Source organism: Lactuca virosa, chromosome 2, assembly GCF_052849685.1.
Source record: "Lactuca virosa cultivar CGN04683 chromosome 2, Lactuca_virosa_CGN04683_v6, whole genome shotgun sequence".
Classification (NCBI taxonomy): Eukaryota; Viridiplantae; Streptophyta; class Magnoliopsida; order Asterales; family Asteraceae; genus Lactuca; species Lactuca virosa.
This window is the reverse complement of record NC_136427.1, coordinates 304,926,093-304,949,611: the sequence shown is the minus strand read 5'-3', so window position 1 is coordinate 304,949,611 and position 23,519 is coordinate 304,926,093. Positions and strand designations below refer to the sequence as shown.

The following is a 23,519-nucleotide window of genomic DNA, read 5'->3' as shown; positions in this document are numbered from 1 at the left end:
TCACTTTGCCACCATTCTTCAACGTTCGGAATTCCCTGAGTTCTCCCTTTCTCACTGTCATGTGACGCGAACAGCCACTGTCTATGTACCATTCTGAGTCGTCTTGTTCATCACATATCACCTACAAAATTCAGAGAGATTTAGGAACCTAAAGTTCTTTGGGTCCTCATGAGTTTTTCTTAAGAAAAGAAAATGTTATTGATTTATCAACTAAATAGGATCTCTTTATCAAAGTTGAATTCTCTCTTTTCGTTATTTTGAAAACAATAATCCTTTCATCATTTGGATGTCTTTTAAAAGGAATTTTTGTTTGTTTTGAAGCAATTTGTTGCTTGATTGCCTTTTTCGCAATTTACTTTTCCTCCTTTTTCAACTGAGCTTCGGATTCCTTGGAACAGATTTCAGGTTCTGAAACTAGTTTGCCTTTGCCCTTAACTGATGGGTTTTGAGCACTATAACAATCCTATGGTGCACATACAACCCTAAATGCTTTGGATCTAATTTTTTTCAAGTTATACATGCAATTTCATTTCTTCCAAAGCATAAACCCTAGCTAGCATGCAATTGGAGATATACAATATAAAAACTAGTTAGATGAATACCTCTTTGTTGCAGCTTTTAGTTATTGGCCTTTCAAAAGATTAGTACATCAAATGTGATACCTCTAATAAGTCACAAACACCAAAAGCAAGAGGAGGCTTATGAGAGAGAGGTTAGGAAGCACAAACCAGCTAGGGTTTCACCTTGGAACACGTGTGGCCGATTTTAGGATGCTAGGGGTTACTTTTATAGCTTGGAATTCCTAGGGTTTCTTACATGTAAACCCTAATTCACCATGACTCTTCACATTTGATGACCCTTTGGACTAAACCCTAATGGACTCTCATATAGGTTTAGTCCATGCCTAATCAACATGGATCATTAGCCCAAACTATAAGTATCACTGTTACCTAATCAGTCCCCGTAAATTTAATCAGTCTCTTTTGATCACTAAATTAATTCCAAATTAATTCTTGATCAATACCAACTAACTAATATGATTTCTCAGTTAATATATTATTCTTATAATATATTAATAAATCACAAATAACTTATTTCTCAAATATCAACCCTGTCAAATTGTTCCGGTGAAGGCAACCCAAAAGGACCTTGCTACTATTGGGTCAAGTACATACTAATTATAGTTATGGGCTTAGACACCTAATCCAACATTCACATCTTTGCGTGTATTGGCAGGTTTTGAAACATTAGATTTAGGAGAACAATTTGGTTTAGCTTTTTCAAGAGGTTTCGAAACTTGAGATTTTGCAAAATGTTCTGGTTTCGCAACAGGTTTTGTAACCGGAGGTTTCGCAACCTGTTTCGGAACATATTTTGGTTTCGAACTTTGAACTGGAGATCTTACTGAATTAGTAGTATAGTTATAAGAATAATGATTTTTCTAGAATTTTTTCCTAGCTTGTTGATTTTTCTTATATCTACTGTTCATCTGCCTTTTCTTAGCTATCATCTCTTCTGCAGACAAATGAACCTTAGATCTAGGACAATCCTTTCGGATCTCAGGACAAGACGGTTCGGAAGAGGTTTCTCAAGGGACATCTGGGATTGGCTGAATTAAGTGGATTTGAGACATATCTGACTTTTGTCTTCCAAGAGGTCAATGTGGACAGACCTTTTGTTTCATCTGGATTGTCTATAGGACCATCCCAGAAAAATTCAGGACAACCATCATCATTTTCATCATTCATGATGATCGTGAGTTCTGGAGTGTCTTTTGATTCCAGTCCAGTTGTTACGAACACTTAGTTCGGAACTGTTTTGACTTTCGGAAAAAAGCAGCTTTTTCTATTAAAATGTCTGGAACTTTGTTTTCAACAATGTGAACAAATTCAATAGAGTTCTCAGAGATTAATTCTTTCTTTGGCTTGGTTTCGTTTTGAAAAAGTGTAGAACAATCAATCTCATCCTCTACAGAAATTTCACTCATGTCACTTTCGTCAAATACAGAAACATTTTCGGCATCGAAAGTGTTTTCCGAACTCAACTTAGTGGATAAGGAGTCAAATTTTTACACAGTATCAGACTTAATTATCTCTTTATCCCTTTCATCCAATACTTGTTTTAACATATTCTTATGGTCTTTGGACTGTATGTAAGCTTCAATTTTGTCAAGACCAACTCAGTATGCATCTGAAACCTCTTCGGAAGAGACTATGGACTTGCATTTTTAGCACTTTGCATCTATTTCATCCTCTTTCAATTCTAGAAAGGGTAAAATCATTTGTGTATCTTTTCACCTATTCCACAGTCAATATGCAGTTGGGTAATGTTAAAATAAAGACGCTTCGCAATTAAACAAAAGATGTTTTGCTGTTTGAACAAAGCTATATTGTCTCGTTTCAAATAAATACAATCATCCCTAGACCTATTTACCTCCAACTCCAGCTTCTTTATCCACATTCGTCTCTCTTCACTTTTACTTGTTATCCTGCTGATTTGATCGGTTAGGTTACAATTGTCTAGACGACTTCTCTTTAAACTATCACTAAAGCTAGAGAAAGTATAATTCAAATCAACTAATTCAGATTCATAGCGTGTAGCAGGAATATTAAGAGATTGAAGTATGGAATGTACCTTGTGATGACATTTTCGCACTCCTTCACCTGATCTAAAACAGGCCTCGCTGCGAAACAGTTTTCGGTAGGATAACCGCCATCATTTATGTATCATCTTTGGTCCAAGACTTCGTTTGCACCATCATACATTTCCCAGCATACTCCTGCACAATAGCCTTCGCAACAAAGCATTCACCATGCGTCGGCTTTCAGACTTTTTCATCTTCCGAATCAGTTGACCATACCTCAACTCGTCCAAACTCATCCCCATCCTCTTGCACGATTAAAGCAGGTTTCGCATTCTATGCATTCTTTCTCTTTCTTAGCTCTTCTATCTTCTGAAGATAGTAAGCTTCATTCTTATCTTCTTCCTTCTTCTCTGACATCTTTCTCATCATGCATTCTTTAGCAAAGTGGTTCTTGTCATGGCAATAGTTACAGTCATAACCGGAATCACCAAGCAGCTTTTTCTCATGATTTTCCTCATCCTTTTGCGAACCTTTGTAGCTCTCATCCCTATACTTCTCAGAATTAAAGTTTCCTGACCTGTTTCTACCCTTGAAAGGACCGAAGTTATTTTTAATGAACCTTTTTGGATTAGAAACCATCATAGCATATTCTTCCTTGGTAGGTTCATAATCCGAGAGGTCGGATTCTGACTCTTCTCCTGAAATCTTTTTTCCCTTCGCAACCAAAGCCAACGAACCCAAACTGGAGACAAGTTTCGTATCTTTTGTCACTTCGTCTTCATGGGATCTCAGAATCCGTGCCAGCTGTGCCAAAGAATAGTTGTTAAACTGCTTATGAGCTTTCACAATTGAGACTACTGCTTTCCATTCGGACCTCAATCCGTTCATGAAAGTGACATTCTGCTCAATCTTTTCACGTTTAAGATTGTGCTTCAGCATCCTACTCAGTAGATGATTGAATCGATTAAAAGTATGATCAAGTTTCTCTTCTGGCTTCTGAGCGAAAGCACCAAACTCTGACAAAAGTAAGGTTTGTACAGAGTTTTCCAGATCTGCATCGCTTGAATAGAGTTCTTTCAGTCTATCCCATATTTCCTTTGCATTTTCACACGAGCTTACCAAATGAAACGTGTCTGGAGGCAAAGCAAACCTGATTATTCTCATGGCCTTGATGTTACTCAGCAACTTGTCTTTTTCATCTTGGGCAACTTCCTTAACGTTAAGAAGAAGATCATTATATTCAGCCAGAGTTTTAATTTGTCTTCTTGTGGCAGTGTGCATGAAGGTCTCTTTCGTCATTGCATCCTATATTAGGGTTGCATGCTCTTCAAGACTGAAATTCGATTGCGGCACTCCAGGCCATCGTGCGAGGACTTGGTCGATGCCATTTCTGACCCCCAACAGCTGGTTGATATTGTCCTGAAGCTTCCCTCTCCTCCTTTATCTGGTTCTAAAACTCAATCTCCCTTCTCCTGGAACTTGATTGTAACTCGTTCAAAGTTTGATACAGCTGAGTCGATACAAATGCTCGAATCTCCATCTTGAGCATACTCAACTATCATGACATCTGCACATGCTCTAAAGTGGCATACTCTGGGCAGAAAGGAGCTCTCTCCATAAACATCTTGGTGATCGTCGTCACCGACTCAGTCGTTTTCTTAAGTGACAGGTACTCATGTGCCAGTCGCTCTTGCTCCACAAGAGGAACATACTCTATGCGAAACATATCTAAAAACTGCTTCTAAGTCACTGCGGCCCGCTCTGCATGTAAAAATCCATGATTCACAAACTCCTACCAATCCTTCGCACCCCAGCAAAGAAGATTCAATGTGAAGATATTAGAGCCCATAATGATTTTAGATCTTATGACTTTCATTACCAAATCGTTTACCAAACTCTGAAGTTGATTTACCGATCAATAATTGTCCAACCTAGACTATGGATAACAATCTATACAACAAGCTGACAAATCCCTCAACAACCGATACCCAACCTGAGCGACCCAAATGAATCTTGACCTATTCATTGGCGTTCTCGAAAGGAACCACTATATACAATGAGCTCCTTGTCCACAACTTCCTGCCGTGAAGACAGATCATGCATTCCTGAGCACACATATCTGATAACAAGTTGCGTTGTGCCCCGTCTTAAACAAATCTTGAACCATAATCTCGCACACCCGATCCATAGATTCCTATGACCCATTCTTCTGAAATCATTAATTCGAACAGATTGATGATCCTCCAAGCAGAATACCCAGTTCTCCCCCACTTAAGGTTCAAACTACCACCAACTAACGTTGCGAACAGACCAAATCTCAAACCGGATCAACCATATACATAACATCCTAGACTACTGGAATGTATAACACAACTCAAGATGATCTTCCAGATAAGGACTAAGCAAACCCAAAGAGATTCCAAACCTCAGATGGAGACCTCAGAAACTCCCCAGTCATAACCGCCTCTAACATCAAGAATCCTATACGGATGCACAAGCAATAATTCTGTCCATTCATAACACTGATTATCTATCTAGAACAAAATAGACTACCACACACCTCGTCTGCAAATCCACAACCATCAATTCATCATGAGAATTATTCATAAATACAGAGGCATCATTCTCATAGTAGGGATACATCAGAGACAACAAAATTTGTCGTTCCCGATTCACTTTCCTGATCACATGAAACAATCAACTAGCACCTGACCTAACTATATTCAAAGAAAGTAGACCCTTGATCTCATCTCAAGGAAACCATACCACAAGGATCCTCTTGTGCATTCCCACACTGCCATACTTGCCGCTCGTGTATGCTAATCATACATAACCCTGGATTCGATAAACAATTGAAAATTTGATTCTAACCTAAGCCCACAACCAGAAGAGGAACCAGAAATAAGGCTAAATCAAACATTCTCAGACTATAAAATCATAGCTATGTACAACTATGATGCACACACTAAGCAACCATAGTAATAATGTCAGTTCCATATTACATATTAAGAAGTTCTCCTAAGCTAGAAGACATCATGAATATGGCAATTCTATCATATCATCAGTACACAAAACAAGTGTGGGTATCTTGGGAACATTTTCCTTGGCTCCGACTGATTGTACACACCACATCCTTTCTGGTTACTTTTGGAAATAATTTGAAAACTTTTACATATCCTTAGTTTGATTCTGGATTCACATGAATGTTCATCCAATTCTCTCAAACCAGGGCTCTGATACCAACTTGTTACATCCCAAAAATCATGATAAAATTTTCATTTTTAATTAAATTACATTCATAGTTTCAATCAAAACTCAAGTCATAGAAACCAAGTATCGGATACCCATTATCTAAAAATCAGAGTATCATAAAATCTACAAAACATATCGCTAAAGGATGTGTACGATCACGCCTTCGCCCTGCCCTGATCATCTAAAGTACCTGGAACATAACACTTAAGCAGTAATCCAAAGCTTAGTGAGTTCCCCTAAAGTACCATCCATGAAACACAAACATCATGTACACTAGGCCCACAACCTATGTCTAAAATACCACTGTAGGGCCCTCAGCATAAGTCTGGATTGCCCCCGAGTCCACTGCATGAGTCTGGAATGCCCTTCCCTGCCCTCAGCTCATGTCTAGAATACTCCCGTGCCCTTAGCATGAGTCTGGAATACCCCTACAGGGTCCGCATCCCATGTCTAGAATGCCCCTGGTATCTTGGCCTTCAGCATAAAGCAGAACCGTCTCAACCCAAACCGTTACAATATATCGACATATGCACATTAACAAAAACCCAGAAACACTGCGACGTGCTTCCCTTCTGTACTGCTTGTTCCCATGAACCCTCTATCACCAAAATAAGGAAGAATCTTAATCAATAGCCCAAATCCTTCAAGTTTGACCCAAAGTCAAACTGGTCAAAAAATCAACGGCCAACGGAAGTGAACGCTCAACTTCCCATCACGACGTGGCCATCAATGGCTCACGTCGTAAGCCACCAAGGGTCAAAATAATTGAGACTCTTGATCCTCACATCGTGAGATCAGTCTGAATGACATTTTGATGTATAAACTTCTTAATCCGTTAAGCCACTAATCTATGTTCTCCAGAAGGCTTCCTAACACCCCAAGGACCATAAAAATCGATGATCTAAGGTCTTGCATGTCCAATGCAATACATGATCTCAAAATAGGGAATTTATGAAGAAAAGGAGGTCAAAACCTCAATCATGAGTTCATACATCATCCAAACTTCAGATACATAACATATAATCACCAAGGGACTCTAAGGACCCATAAAGTTGCAAACTTTATGGAGTCCCAACACTCTAACTCAACTAAACATGGATAAACATACATAAAACCTTAGATCTAGCAACAATTAATCAAAAAGATTGAATGTTGGTAACTCACAATGGTCCAGAGATGTTGCTAGAGCTTGCAAATGAAACTTCCAAGCTGAATCTATGCTTCAATGGTGATCTCTTCTTCTTCAAGCCACCAAAAGCTCAAGAATCACAAGGAGAGGCTAGGGTTAGGGTTTTTCTGTGCTTAGGGACGAAGGAGGTTGTTAAGGAACCCTAGAATGAAGTTTTATGGGGTTTAAATACGAAGGAAACCCTAGGCTTGGGCTGCAGCTCATCTCACGTCGTAAGCTCCTATTTTTCACGTCATGAGCTCAGTCTAAATTAGTTTTCTCATTTAATCTCTTGTCACGTCGTGACCACTCTATGGTCACGTCGTGGGACCTAGTTTTACCCAAAAACCATGCCTTTGACTCCTTGAAGCCCTAAACCAATTTGTTTTGGAAACCAGGCGTTATATGCAACGTATCCATTTTTTTATTATCAGTGTGTTAAGGCATATTCAAATGTGAAAATATACCTAGGGTTCATTAATTTTACAAAAATTTAGAGGGAAGTGTGTGAGGGAGAGAACCGGGGAAAATGATGACTATGGTGGCATGTTCAAAAATAGATGAAGAACTCCTGCCTTTTAGTTATCACAGAATCTAACACAGGTTATATGATAGGTAACATTTTTTTCATTTTTCCGTCTATATATACATGTTTACATGCATGCCTCAGATAAACCTTCTGAGGAACAACATACAGGTGGTGGTAAGGCGGATGAGACGTGATGTTGCTATGTTACTTCAGTATGTTAGTATTTAGGATTTGTTGGCTTCAAATATTGAAGCATAATGCATTCTCATAAGCAGTCCAAGTATGATTTTTGATTTTCAAACGGTAATCTTTAAGATTACCAACGGATAGATACACCAAATATTTCGTTAATTGTAGAATCTATTTTTGATTGATCAATACACCAAACGAAATAAATAATATTACCTGACATGAATTTTTTGGTATATCAAGGTTGAACATGTGATGAGAGAACAGAATATTCAGGCTGCTAAATATGAAGGTTTAAATAAGATTTTTAGTTTCTTACTAATTTTAAAGAAAATTAAATCGGTATTTAATTATGTGATTTACAATTTATCAATGTTAAATTAGCAAATTAAAACATCTGTTTCAAAAACTTTTTAGTACTTATCATCATTCTACGCTTATTCTATATGTGCAGTTTCTGTTAGGTTATATAACCTAAATAATACTTTCATGAAATCCTTTCTTCTCATATATATGACTCTTGATCTACCATAGGCATATGATGTTACTGCTTATGTAGAAGAATAAATAACATATATCATTTAAATTGTATAGTATTGTTGTGTACCTATTTACCTTCTGATAGCTAATGTTACATGGTACAAAGGTAAAAACTACTATTAGAGACAAAAAAAATTATCTCAAATCAAAGTTCTTAATGCTCAAGTACTTTTGAGCTCTGATTGATGTAAAACGTCATTATCGGCTACGTTTTCTTCCCCATTATTAGTAACAAGTGAGTAAAATCAACCCTACTAATTCTACTTTAGATTTTCTATATGGTGATGTGGGACTATCTTTATTTTCTTCCTTGGGTTATAAATTAAAAGAGTAATCTTCATTTGTCGTTGTTCTTTTAAATAAGTAATGTTAACATAACCGTTCAGGTTGTTTTGGGTTTTCTTTTGCAAAAAAGCGCAAGAATTTGAGGCCAAGGGTAGACGGGTAAATTATGTTCCACCGGGGTTATTAAATGAAGAGAAATAAGAAAAGGATCACAACTTATACATATACTGATAACATGACATACATTGGAAAAAGGAGATCATGAAGAGTTTAGTAACCCTGCTAAAACCTATCAGGAGATTCTTATTCACATAATAGAAAACAGATTAATTTGCAGACATTTCTTGCTAAGGAAACTCACAAAATTATACGATTAGAGGTATTTTAATAATAAAATAGATCGTCTACTATTTTATGTTTTAAAACAATAAAAGAAAAGAGTAGAATGTTATAATAACTTGAAAGTATTACATTTTAAGAATTTGTAGTCATTTTTGTCTATATGTTTTGTTATACCCATATTGTTTTGGCATGGTTCACATGTAATGCATATCCATACATCTCAGGAGTCTGGTGATTGATTTGGAGGACAATTTTATCAGTATCGAACAATCATGTTAAAAACTCACATAGAAAGTTTCCCAATGTAATAATAGTTTTGTTCAATTTGTTATTCTATTCTTTTCTTTATCAAGTTTGTGTGTGTGCTTTTCTTAATTTTTATTGAGTGTTTGATATCTCAGATGCAATACTTTTAGTGAAGAAACCTCTCTTTATAAGCTACCCACTAAAGTTCTATTATCATTTTTTAAATTTTGCTTAAGTATTTGTTGCATTAATATCATTTTCAATTGTTGCAACTTCGATGCAAATGATTGGATTTTATAGCTACAAACGAATACCATATAAAAAAATGAAATATAGAGAATGTTTTTCATAAATGATGTATGCTTAATTTCACAAGCACGTCTGTAAAATAACTTTTTATAATTAGGGGTTACTTGCATTGATGATTTGTATCGATCTCTTTTGTGATTGATGGGTTACATCTACTTTATTTTTTTTTAAGCATTGTACTTTCAAAGTCAACCAATTATATCATCCTATTTTTGTGACCCACCAAACATTAACCAAAAAAAAGTCCAATTTGTGCAACTCACGAGTCTCTTTACTAGTTAGGCTTTAATTTATGGATTTTTTGAAATTACAATGAAATTTGTATTAATAAATTATTATATTTATTACTATTCTAATATTTAAATATATATGACAAATGAATGTGAATATGACATTTGATAAAAAGAAATATTAATTAAAGTAAAAATAGATAGGACTAAATTACAATTTTGGTTCATTGGTTGGGTTTAAGTATTCAAACCTTTGTATGGTTTGAATAAATTATACACCTAGTTCCTATTGTTGTTTATTAAACACCCTAAAACTTCGGCGTAACGGTAAAGAGTCATACTCTCATTTGAAATGTCATATGTTCAAACCTCACTTGAGACATAAGTAGTAGCTAGGATTAGATTAGTTTGACGTTAAAAAAAATAAAAAATAAAAATTGTAAAATGACCATTTATTCATGTTTTGTTTTATTCATAATTTGTATTTTCGAAACAGAAATTTACTGATAGATATTCACATATCGGTGGTCTATTTGATTATCCGGCTAGCAAACTACACAAAAAATAATAAATAAATAAATGAATAAAAATAAAAATAAAAAGTGGTGTCTCTGTCCAATAAACATGTTCTATTTGATTTTTATTTTTGTTTTACGAAAGATGTTGGGCCCAATTTACAATATATTTTGCCATATTTATGTAAATAAACTAAAAGTCTAAAACCACAAGATGGACTGGTAATTATTTTTTATAGCTATCCTTGTGAACAACACTCCAATAGATGGTCCCTATATGGCTATATGTCTATATCACACTTTTAGTTACACAAACTTGTGACACTAAAATGTTTCATTGAAACCCAGTTCGAGTCACTATTGTTTAATTTGATAAAAAAAGTTTTGTAGCTTCGAATAATTTTTAACTAATCAAAATAACAATCCACAGAAATATAATCTTTTCAACCATACAAAACATTAGGTTATGTTATCAACCTTAATTATGGTGATTAGAACAATGTTTCGCTCAAATTTTAAATGATAATCATGTCAACAAACTGAACCATCATGCTAAAACATGTCATGATAAACTTAACATAAAATGTAAACGTAACAATAAAAAAGACTTCAAATCAGCCGATATTTATAACATAAAAGTAACAACTAGTAGGTGTTATTTATTTACTAGGGTTGAAAAACTTACTTAAAAAAATAGACGGCGCAACGCTTACATGTCATACCCAGAATACTCGAACACCTTCATCGTTGGTTCTTTTTTTTTTTTTGCCGAAGCTTATGGAAATAAATAAATAAAGGCACACGAAAACAACATAAAGTAAAGTCTTACAAACATTGAAGATTCATATTTCATGCATACCGGTTAATTAGCAAGCTTGCTTTTAGTAATTCCATAGATTGCCTCCACTGGACTGGAATGCATTCTCGGTGGCCTTACCAGCATTCCCTTCCGCCATGTCAGACCACAGATTGGGTTCAGCGTCCATATATGAACCAGGAGAGGCTGTATTTGTACCGCCCACCGTCATGCTTCCACCACCCCCTGGTGCTGGAGCGGCAGCTGCTCTCACAGCAGCTGCACGGATGTCATCCGCCGTTGGACACTCTGGAAGTCTGTTTGAAATAACAGAGTCTGGAAAGTTTAGAACTGCATACGTACCTTTGAGTGTCAATGCAGCCACGTCGTAAGCAGCGGCTGCCATTTTCGGTGTATGATACGTGCCAAGCCATATGCGACTGGTCTTGTTTGGTTCACGAATTTCAGAAACCCATTTTCCAGCTCGCAAACGGATACCATGTTAACCTGGGTAGCGACTGGAGCTTGGAGAAGCTACCAGGTTCGGTGGATTGAGAGGTATCATCTCGGAGCTGCTGGAAACGGGAGGAGTTGGGGCGTCGACGGTTAGCCATGCAGTCTTATGCTTCCGTGTCTGGGTTCGAGGAAGCGGGTTTTATAGATTATGTTGGTTGTTGATCCATCGCTAAGTGGGTTCCGTCATTCTTTATTAAATAGAATCATTATCGGAATCTGGCGAATTCGCCGATGCCGTTTTTTGAGAAATGAGAAAACTTTTCGAAAGAAGAAAGTTTTTCTAAAATATTTTAACTAGATCTTCTATTATATAAGTAGGACCAATTAAACCTTTTATCATAAAAATAAGCATCTTAGTCGATGGAATATGAAAACGTCATATAATAACCACAAATCATAGAAAGTTAAAAACATATTCTAATATTTTTTGTTAAAGGCGAGAGCATCAAATAGTTCTTTTACAAATTGACTATGTATGTTAACAATATTTGAAATGATTAAAATCCTAGTTCCCCCAAACCATTATAAGAACACATTCGGTCCATGGGTTTTTAAAAAATCACTAAGGTGGTGTTTGTTTTTTTAGAAAAACCTCTTCAAACCACTTTCTGCTGCGCGGCGCAGCACACGCGTAACACTTTCCCTCTCGCAGCAGTTTGTATTTTGGAAGACTTCAGACTGCAAAACCTCTGCGTGTGTGCTGCGTGGCGCAGCACTTGACTTGCCTCTTCAAACCTCTTCAGCTTTCAATTTTTTGAAGTTTTTTTTAGAATTTTGGTATAACTTATTTTTTTTTAACATTTAAAAAAAAAACTTTTATTTAAGGATTTGATACAATTTCTTATTATAGTTTCCACAAATTTTTTTAACTTAATTTTTTTTTTAAAAAAAAAGCTTTGATTTTTTTAATTTTTTTACCGTTTCCGTTAATAATATTTTCAGTTTCAGTTTCAGTTTCATCTTTTTTAACGTGTGTAATTTTTTACGAACTTTGTACACATCGTTTGCAATACTTTCTTAACTTTTTTTATTATTTTCTTTTTTATGTTTTTTAAAATTAGTTTTTTTTTTCTAGAATAAAGTTGTTAGCTTCTTTTATATTTTTGTAAGTTTTTTTTTAAAAAAAGTTTTATATTTTTGTTTTTTTACATGTTATTTTTAGTACTCTTTCAATATTTTAAGACTAGAATTATTAAAATTTCGGTGTTGAGAACTATTTTAAGTTTATAAAATTAGTTTATTTAAATTTCAGTTTACTGCAGCAGTCTGCAGATGTTAAAAAACAAACATGCTTCTTATTATGGGCTGCAGCCGTTTGTTCCACCTCTTCTGCTGCAGAGGATTGTAGAGATGGCCCGCAGACTTCATGAATTTTCGCTTCGAAAAAACAAACAGCACCTAACTTTTATAATCAAACAAATAATACAAACAAAATCTTATAAAAGTCACCTAAAATGATGTTTTTGTGCATTTTTTGAAGAAAAAACATCTCTTATTTTATAATAATCAATATTTTGTAAAAAAATCAATTTTGATGCTTAAAATTGCTAAACATTTCAATCTTTCTTGAATCATGGTACTTCGGATATATACGATTTCAAGTGCTTCAATTTATTTTCACCTTTGTATTATTCACCTAACAATATTTTCTGCAAAATTTGTAACTCAATAAATAAATTTATTCCATCAATATCATATTCTTCACCATTTGTCAAATTTCTGCAAAAATTTGTAACTCTAAAATTGTTAATCTATTCAACGTGGTTCGAGAAAGCAAATTTCAAAACTCAACAAATATAACATTAAAAAATGAGCAAAGAAAGATACAACCTAACCAAATTATATGTTTTTATTTCCACTTTGAAGATGTTGAGAGATTTGGAAAATGAATCATAGAATTAGAAATATGAATCTATTTTTCAAAACTATTGTCTAATAACAACAATGGAATTGTTATATACCTTCTGCAGAAATTGAAATTAACCAAATATCCAATTCAAAAGTCAGACTCACCCACTCTAGATATCGAAAACCTCACAAATCTTTAAATTTTCGGTGTTTGCTTCAGAAAAAAAATCAAAATCAGAATACAATGAACATAAACCGGAAATTGGAATGAGAAAAAGGAAAGTGGAATAAGAGAAAAAAAATCTGAAATCAAACTCACCCAAATACCCAATCCAAAAATCGGTGTTTGGTTAACAAAAAAATCAAAATCAGAATACAGTGAACAACTAAACATAAAACCGAAAATTGAAATGAGAAAAAGGAAATCAGAATAAGAGAAGAATTCAAAAATCAAACTCACCAAAATACCCAATGTAGAAATTGGTGTTTGCTTCAAAAATCGAGTCCAAATCGGTGTTTGTTGACTTGTTGTCGATATTTCTTCGAGAGTTCTGGTGTTTGCTTCATCCAATCCAGAATACAAGAAGGAATAAATATTTGAGTAACATAAACCAAAATAAGAGGGAATTTGTATAGAACAGTCAGATTAGATGGATGAAATAGAAATTAATATTAATCACAATAAAATAGAAATCAATCAGATTAGAGGGATGAAAATATCGAATAGAGCCTCCTCGATCTCTACATATATTGTTTTTCTAGACGGTCGTGATAGGTTTTCGCGATTGCTATTCTCAAGATGCTTGGATTATTTAGTATCTATGCTCTTAGTTGTTAATATTATGCCTCCCAACGCATGCACACACCACCGGTGAATGAAAATTAGACATTTATTGGAGTACACTTTAGGCCAAAGTCATAAATATACTATTACTTTGTAACATCCCAAAAACCATGATAAAAATTTTCAATTTTATAAAACATTTCCATAAGAAAACCATAGATAAACAACCATTGTTTTCAAATCATATCCATGAAAATCAGAGTATCTACATAATCTCTCAAAACATGAAAAAATAGTAGGATGTGTACGATCACGCATTCGCCTTACCCCAATCATCTGAAGTACCTAAAAACATTGAAATCAACACTTGTAAACCAAATATTAGTGAGTTTCCCCCAATATACCCCACACAATAAAACATATACAATGCATGCACACTCGGCCCACAACCACAAAGACTGGATTGCTCCCGGGCCCACAACACGAAGACTGGATTGCCCCGAGGCTTACAACACGAAGACTGGATTGCCCCCGGGCCCACAGTCATAAAGACCGAAATGCCCCTGGGCCTACAGTCACAAAGACCGGATTACCCCCAAGCCCACAACATAAGACTGTAATGCCCTCCCGACCCTCAACCTATGACTGGATTGTTCATGGAGTTGTTGGCTTAGATCACAAAGCAGTACAGCCTCAACCCAATCACATTATGCACCAAAACAATAACAAGCAAATACAGGTAATCATAGCATATCTCCTAATTCTAACAGGTTACTACAATATACCAACATCCTACACACAAGGACAGATACTACAGTACAAAGTATAGTTAGAAAACTTAACTCGTTGTCAAGAAGATAATAGTAATGATCAACGATCCGCTAACCAGCTCTATAGGTCACCTATACAACGAACAAGGACAATTCCTCAAACTACAACCTAAAGCCCTAAGTTTGACCTAAAGTCAAACTTGGTCAAAAAGTCAACGATCCAGTCAAAGTCAACACTTAAAAAGTCATTCAGTCGGTCGCCACGTCGTGACCACCCTTTGGTTATGTTGCGGCATAATGAGACAAAATAACTGCAAATCAGCCTCCGTCACGACGTAACGACCAGAGTGTCACGTCGTGAGAAACGTTTTGGGTAGCTTATTGCATTAAGCTCATAATCCTTTTTCCCACCCATCCATACTTTCTAGAAGGCTTTCATACAGATAAAAGATCATAAAAATCGGTGCTTTATAAACATGCATGTCTAATGTATGTCTGAACTCAATTTAGGTCAAGATATGGTGGCAAATAGAGGTCAACATCTTATGCCAGAGTTCAAAACTCTATCAAACTTCAGATATGTCGCTTCTAACCATAAAGGGACTCTAGGGATCCATAAAATTGGCAACTTTATAGAACCCCAACACTCCAACTAGCCAAGACATGAAGAAAACACATGGAAAATCTATATCTGAGCACTTAGGATCATAAAGCATGGAACTTTGAATACTCACAAAGGTCCAAAGTATGAGAAAAGATGATGGTGAGGCTTGCAAGCTGAGACAATGCACCAAAACTATTCCTCTTCTTCTTCTTGGCTAGAAATCACCAAAAATAGAGCTCAAGGTTCAACTTATGGGGGATTAGGGTTTTGGAGGTTGAAGGGAGGTGATAGAGGTTGGAACTGAAACACTAAATCCAAGTTGAAAGTCTTAAATATGGAGGAATAGGCTTGGGCTGCAGCCATCCTCACGACGTGACTATACACATGGCACGTCGCGACATGCATAACTGATACGCGTTTCCCATTTTACTCCTCACCTCATGACCTCCTTATGGTTTTCCCCGAAAACCAAACTTTTGACTACTTAATTCCTCACACTGATCGATTCTGTAAAACGGGTGTTACAACTCCCCCCCCCCCCCCACTTAAATTAGATTTCGTCCTTGAAGTTTGTCCTTACCCATCACTTCTCAAAACACCTTCTGAATCCCTTGTGGGTTCTCCAATTACACTCCCATCCTGCTCAAACCGATACTTCTCTGGATGCATGAAATTTCGACTACGATTACCAGGATTCCCAATTCTAAGCGCACAAACCATGTCCAAGCGGAAACATTCGGATACGACAACTACCTCTTTCCCCCCAATGGTACGACCCCGCTCGTAGCGAAGCTACTTAAACTGAGAAAATCTTGAAGCTGTGATTGAACCGATTCATACTTCACAAAACCGGGAATCCTATCAACTTAAAACCCCATAGACATAAGTAATGGATGACGATCATCCATTCGTCATGATTACCCCAAGTCCCCGACCAGGAACACTACTATACCATGCAGAACAAACACTCAGGCCAATCCGCTCGTGAATTCCAACCAATTCCATATCCAAAGTTACATCTAAAAGATCTCAAATATACACTTGACTTCCTAACAAGTCATCGCTAACCAATCGCTCCCACGAGCGTAACATTTTCAATCTAAAAGAAACTTCTCAGGAGACAAACACACTCCTATACGCTCAGGGTACAACTAGTTAACAAATCATCTAGGATTTCTACAACGAACTTCATTACTGGCAACACAACTCACTCAGAACTGTTCTCGCAACCACATATAAAGACCCATTACGAAAACTCCACGAGGGACTGCCAAAAACAAACATGACTTTCCAACAATTCAAAATCCTACCAAAATCCGACCCAAACCTGTCGGCTACGGAGCCATCAGTAACATTTCCATACTGCTCAAAATACCCAACTATGTCGAAGACCAACAAATTACACATACATATCTCCACGGCACATCTGTCGACCCAACACACAATTGAAATCCACGATGGTTCACGACACGTTGTGATACCATCCAAGCATTTAAATGAGAAGCTCAGGGTTCCTCACCATTATTTCCATCACCCAATCACAGGCATGAACACTCCCGACTTGCACCTGGTCGGCCTATAGGCACACGACCATCATCCCACCGACCTACAGGAACCCAGTCAATATCGTACCTTACACTTACCAACAATCACAAGAGTTATAATATTATAGAACATTCAACCCTTCCACAATCTAAACTAATACTGACGCACCATCGATCAAAAACATGCTCACATGTAACTAGGAAATGAGATAAACCGTTGAACACTTGTCCCAACTTGAAAGCAATAAATCTAATAAGAACTTTTCCATAAACCCATACTGTGTTCCTTCTTTATCATATCTTTACCCAAAGGGTGAAGTACTAATGGATTGGATGAAACGACGAACCTTAACCGCTAACAGAAACATTCTCTTAATAACCAAAACATGATCCCACACCTTAATTGAAACTGAACAGATCCCACCAATGCCCAACGAATCCATGAATACTTCTAATTCGGAGAAAAATTCCAAAATTATATAGGGATACTGTTAGAAACCTGATTGGATCAATCGAATTCCAACCCTATAGGGTTGATAAGCCTAAACCGAACTCTACATAGTTCCATGGTCACACCCGAAAATTGAACAATGCTGCTTTAACTACCAAACTTCCAATAACCAATGACAACTGCCAAAATCGATCCTTCTAGAGATAATGATTCCACGACTAAACAATCAAGATTATCCAAACATAGAGACCAAGATATGTGTCTTATAAAACTTAACGAAAGTTTGACACATCAAATGCACCTTCCATTAGTACTCCTTAGATACCCTCACACAACTCTTGGATGTCGATGATGAATGAATTGAACAACCGACCGAAAATGAATCGAAAACTAAACCCAATGATCCTCTGCACTGAAGAACAAATCCCATGCAAAAATACATATATCGTACTACGAAGCTGGTCGACAGATCAAAAACTGCCCAACCATGACCATAAATGACAAACCCTTACTACGAGCTAAGCTTATCCTTTATATCTGATACCCAAACTGAAGGGTTTTGAGCATTCTAACACTCCTATGGTGTACAAGCAACCCTAGAAACCTTGGATCTATGTTTTACTATAATACATGCAAATTTGATTTTCCAAGGTTCTTAACCTATCTAGCATACATGGGGAACTTTTAAACATAAATGCTAGAAGAAGAACATACCTTTTGTGGTTTGGATTCCTTGATAACCTTGTGAGCCTAGCACCTCAAGTGTGATTCCTCAAATGTCTCACACAACACCACAACACTTGGAATAACCTTGAGAGAAGTTTCACTAAACCTCAAAATCGGATTGCCCTCTCTTGTACAAGTAGTAGTTCCGATTTTGCTAGACTAGGGGTCCTTATATAGTTGTGACACAAGTAGGGTTACACCATGTAAACCCTAATTGTCATGGCTTTCCATATTCCATGATCCATGGGTTTGTAACCTCCATGGACTATCCATGGAGCACCTTATAGGTTTTAACCCAATCCATACAAACCATGGATCATCAGCCCACTATACAAGAATAGATGATTTACACAATCAACCCCATATATTTAATTAGTCTCTTTTTGATCACTTAATTAATTCCAAATTAAATAATATTATTAATATATTAGAACTTATAATATATTAATAAACCTTAAGTGTCCTTTCTCTCAATTTGGTCTATCCAAGTATTGCAATGCCATGCAACCCAAATGGACCATGCTAATTGGGTCAAGTACATTCCAAAAATAGTTATGAACTTAGACACCTAATCCAACAGTCTCCCACTTGGATAAGTCTAATAACTATAACTGCAAGAATGATTTTAGGAACCGATCAGCAATCGTAGCTCTTTCAAGGTCTCATGGAACTGAGATGATGATGATACGCCATTTAAGATAAGTGGTCATATAATCCTCTGTTCTAGATATCAGCCGGACAAATACATGGAACAATGTCTTACTTATTGTCCAGCAGTTTGTTTCCCGATTTCCGATTTGTTTGACATAGAACTTAATTAAACACATCAACTTAATTCTGACCGGGCCCGGTACATGGGTCAACACAAAATCATCGAGGGGCCCAGATATCACTTCTAATCCAAGAAGGAACAGATAAAATTCGACTCATATGCTTGTTCTACTACTTGTTGAATCATACACAAAGGCACGTTTTATAACATCGAGTTACCAATGCGTTTTCGTACAATCAATGTATAACCAACTCATAGGCAACAAGTCATATCTCTAGGTTTGAAAACTTATATGATATTACCGTCTCGCGATCACTTGACATAAATTCCATGAAGTGATACCAGCGAGCGTGGGTTGAATCCAATACTCAGAACTTACGGCACCGGGAGACGTAAATAGTGAATTTATGATAGATGACTTTTTGGCCTTAGTGATCTAAACAAAATTTGTAGTATACGTTAAACCGAGAGCGTGCATAAAAAGAACACCCAAATCTAACTTCGTATGAGGAAGTTATGAATTTTCTAAGATTTTGCATAGCAGTGCACGGCCCGAAACTCGAATTTTAGATTGAGCGGTTTTTGGACTATGCGACCTAAATGAGATTTGAAGATCTCATTAATAGGAAGTCAACGATATAAAGAAAGACGAAAACGGAGTCCGTATGAAAGAGTTACGAATTTTTCGCGGTCATTTAACAGTATAATCTCCTCCTACTGTTAAATTTAAGATCGGTCGAGAATTAGCCGACAGAGTCAAAATGAAAGTTGTAGATCTTATTTTTTCCTACGCGTGGATATAAAGAACGTCAAAAACAGAGCTCGTATGCGAAAGTTACGGATTTTAGAAGTCGGAAGTGTGATGTGCGAAAATGGGTGACGTGGCACAATCTTTGCCATTGCTTTCTCCCCAAGTCTTGCCACCAGATGGTGACATGTGACACCAAGTTCGGCCATATTTCACCCTATAAATAGAACCTATCCCACCCTCATTTTCTTCACACCTTCTCATTCTTTCTTCTCTCTACACTCTCTCTAAACATCCCAAAAACTCCCCTAGCGCTAGAAGAAAGCCCCGGAGCGCTCCACGGCTCCGAGAAGAAGAGCTTTCGGCTCGGATGTTCTGCCCCTGCAGAGCACGGCTTCTAGCCAAACCCCCTCATAGGTACGATACGCCAACCTAATTTTTAATATAGCTTTTATTTAAATATAGTAACGTTATTAGGACCTTATAATAATTATTTGAGCTATTATTATAGGTTATATAAGTGTCGTTATAATATCTTTTTAACCACTCGCGGTACGGGGAATCCGGTTTGAAGGGCCGCCCGGGTTGTTGGATTTCAGAAGTGATATATGCCAAAATGATCCTGCCCTCCGGTGTTTTATGTCTGGCCCTGTCTGTACATAGTGGTTGGAAAATATTGTTTAAACGCTTATATAATAATATAATAAGACTAATAATTAGTCACGGTAAATATTAGACTAAAATCTAGTGGTAATAATACTAGGTTTCGTCGAAGAAAATTATTTTAATGTAAACGAAGCGCTGTCCGAGTACCGAGTCACCACCTTATCAAGTGAGTGCATACTTACTTTCATCTTACACATAGATATGAAGTATTTTATATAAATTACGTGCTATGTGTGCATATTATTTGAATGTTTGCTTTCTATGCTGGATGAACGATTTTATACATGTTTTAAATAATTTAAACTGTATATGTATCTTATATCTACGAATATGTTGGGTAAAACATGGGTAGATGAATGATGAGAGATGAAAGATGATATGAGTGAACATTGGCGACTATAGACTTAGTGTCTAACAAATAACATCGGCAGCTATGGACTTAATGCATATCGAATAAACATTGGTAGCTATGGACTTAGTACCAGTTAGATAAATGTTGGTAGCTATTGACTTAGTACCTGTTAAATAAACATTGGTAGCTATGGATTTAGTACCTATTAGCTGAACACTGCTAGCTATGGATTTAGTACCCGATGAATGAACTTTAGCAGCTATGGAATTAGTGCTTTACGAACAAGCATTGGCAGCTATGGACTTAGTGCCTATCATATAAACCATGGAAGCAATGGGCTTCGAAATGAACAAATGCAGGATAGATGATTCTTAGGGTAGATCCTTAAGAGTAAGGAAGATAATGGGGATGGGTAATTGGGTTGATTGTTTGATGTTTAAACATAATAATTAAATTATTGTGGGTTGAAAACCCTATGTACTCACCAGGTTTCCCAACCTGACCCACTCAAGCTTATTTATATCACATGTGTCGATATGAAGCTACTTTACACTGGGAGATTTAAAAGAGATGTAGATCACTAGTGTAAATGAATGTAAGATCTGTTCATGCTTATGTTTCTGTATTGACGATGACATCCCAAATGTTTTAAAATGGATAAAAATACATTTCTTCGGAAATGCTTTGATAACGTATTTATCATGTTTTTCTGGGAACAAATTCTGCAACGTTTTTATTAAAAGAGGTACTCTGATTTTTATAAAGCATAAACAAAATCGGTCTTTTCTGGCCGTGAAAATGGGGATGTCACAGTTGGTATCAGATCATTAGTTTAAGTGAACTAGGAATTATAGGAAATTTCTAGACTTAAACATAGAATGCTAAGCAATGATCATGAGAAGCGTGTCTAATATATTTTACGTAGTACACGTGAATAGACACAAGCACTAGCTTATTTAAGGAAGATGCCTAAAATGCTTTTATGTGCTAAATGATTTGTGATGCTATATGATGCTATCGTGTGATCGGATCTACGGTCTGTTGCCGACCGGATCTGGAAACTTTATGTGTTCAGATTTCTAAACGTTTAAATACGGTATTAGAACTGGCATGCAATTTTTCGAGGTAATAAGGAGGAATACGCGTCTAAACCTTCCTCTATCTTTATTCTCGTCTCAATACACCAAACGACTGCTTTGATGTGCAGAACATCATGGTGAAGACTCGTAGTGAATTGAGTAAATTGAGGAAATGAGAAGGCTTACGATATTGAATGGTACCTTTCAGAAGATATGGTAAGAGTGATATCTTGCCTTTAGAATGTGTCTAATAAATAATACGTCTAGTATGGGAGAAGTACACTTTCGATTAGCAGAAAGAAATATTTTTGGTATAATTCATGAAGTTATCCCATAGTCTGATATTTCCATCACCAACCGAGTTGAAGCAGAATTGATGATCGAAGATACGCATGGAAGAAGTCCTAGTAGAGTCTAGAGAAAATTATATGATTGTTTGGACACATTTGTATGTGTTAAATTTTTTTTTTGTGATAATGACTTTGAGAACTGCGAGACAATACTTGAGACGAGTATGAGTAGGTGTGAATGGTAGTAGAGGCCTATACTACCGGAAGCACAAGACTCACACTTGGATCAGGGAAAGTCACAAGGTTACCAAGAAGCTAGTAGTTGATTCCGTTTTATTCAAGTATGTCGTTACCATCGTTTCGGTAATGATTAAGAAGATGATTGTTGTTTTGACCCTAGTGGTCATATCAAATTGAGTCCGACTAAGATGAGTATGTTACGTGGTTAAGAGAACCAAGTGCGATGTGGCATCTAACTTATGCCAGAAGATTGAAGTGAAAGATAATCGAAGCGGTCAATAGAAGTATCGCGCTAGTTAAAGAAGTTGGTAGCTAGAAATGCTACATGTTAAAATGTGATTATATCATATTAGAATATGAAGGAAAGTATATTCCATTCTGGAATTTGACTCTAAGAGACCTGAGTCTGAGCGTTGCAACATACGATGAGAGTTCATTAGAACGTGACCCATCGGTCTATCGTGGAAATAAAATAAACTTATCTTAAGTTTGTTAATAAGAAGAAGGAGTCTCTGATAAAGAGCGAGTTTGTGAAATGAAGGTCATGATTGAAAGTGTAACAAGACATAGAGAACGGGTGCAAGATCAAGCACCGCTTGCAGTCAAGAAGACCAGAAGTTAGATACGCATTCGAAGAAACATAGAAGTTACGATTATTACCTAGGATGAAGAGATAACGTATGGAGTCATTATACAACCCTGTTTCGTTGATGATATCGGGACGTAATCATCCAGGGGGGATAATTGTAACGCCCGCACATTCGGGCTAGTCAATTTAGAGACAAAAAGCATCAAAAATGAGTTATTTATGGAATATTATTTATAAGGATTAATCTTAACCAAGTGGTAGTATATGTTACAAGGGTTCTGTACATATAAAGAATGCCGAAATCCGAGTTATAACGAAGAAGTTATGGCCCGTCGAAGTTTTACGGCAAAACCGGCACGGCACCGGGAGACGTAAATAGTGAATTTATGATAGATGACTTTTTGGCCTTAGTGATCTAAACAAAATTTGTAGTATACGTTAAACCGAGAGCGTGCATAAAAAGAACGCCCAAATCTGACTTCGTATGAGGAAGTTATGAATTTTCTAAGATTTGGCATAGCAGTGCACGGCCCGAAACTCGAATTTTAGATCGAG

The 23,519-nt window shown here is 36.4% G+C and overlaps 1 pseudogene; it reads right to left on the bottom strand.

Moving 5' to 3' along the window:
* Positions 1-11,051: 11,051 nt before the first annotated feature.
* Positions 11,052-11,599, bottom strand: LOC145158743 (ethylene-responsive transcription factor ERF025 pseudogene; annotated as a pseudogene).
* Positions 11,600-23,519: the final 11,920 nt, after the last annotated feature.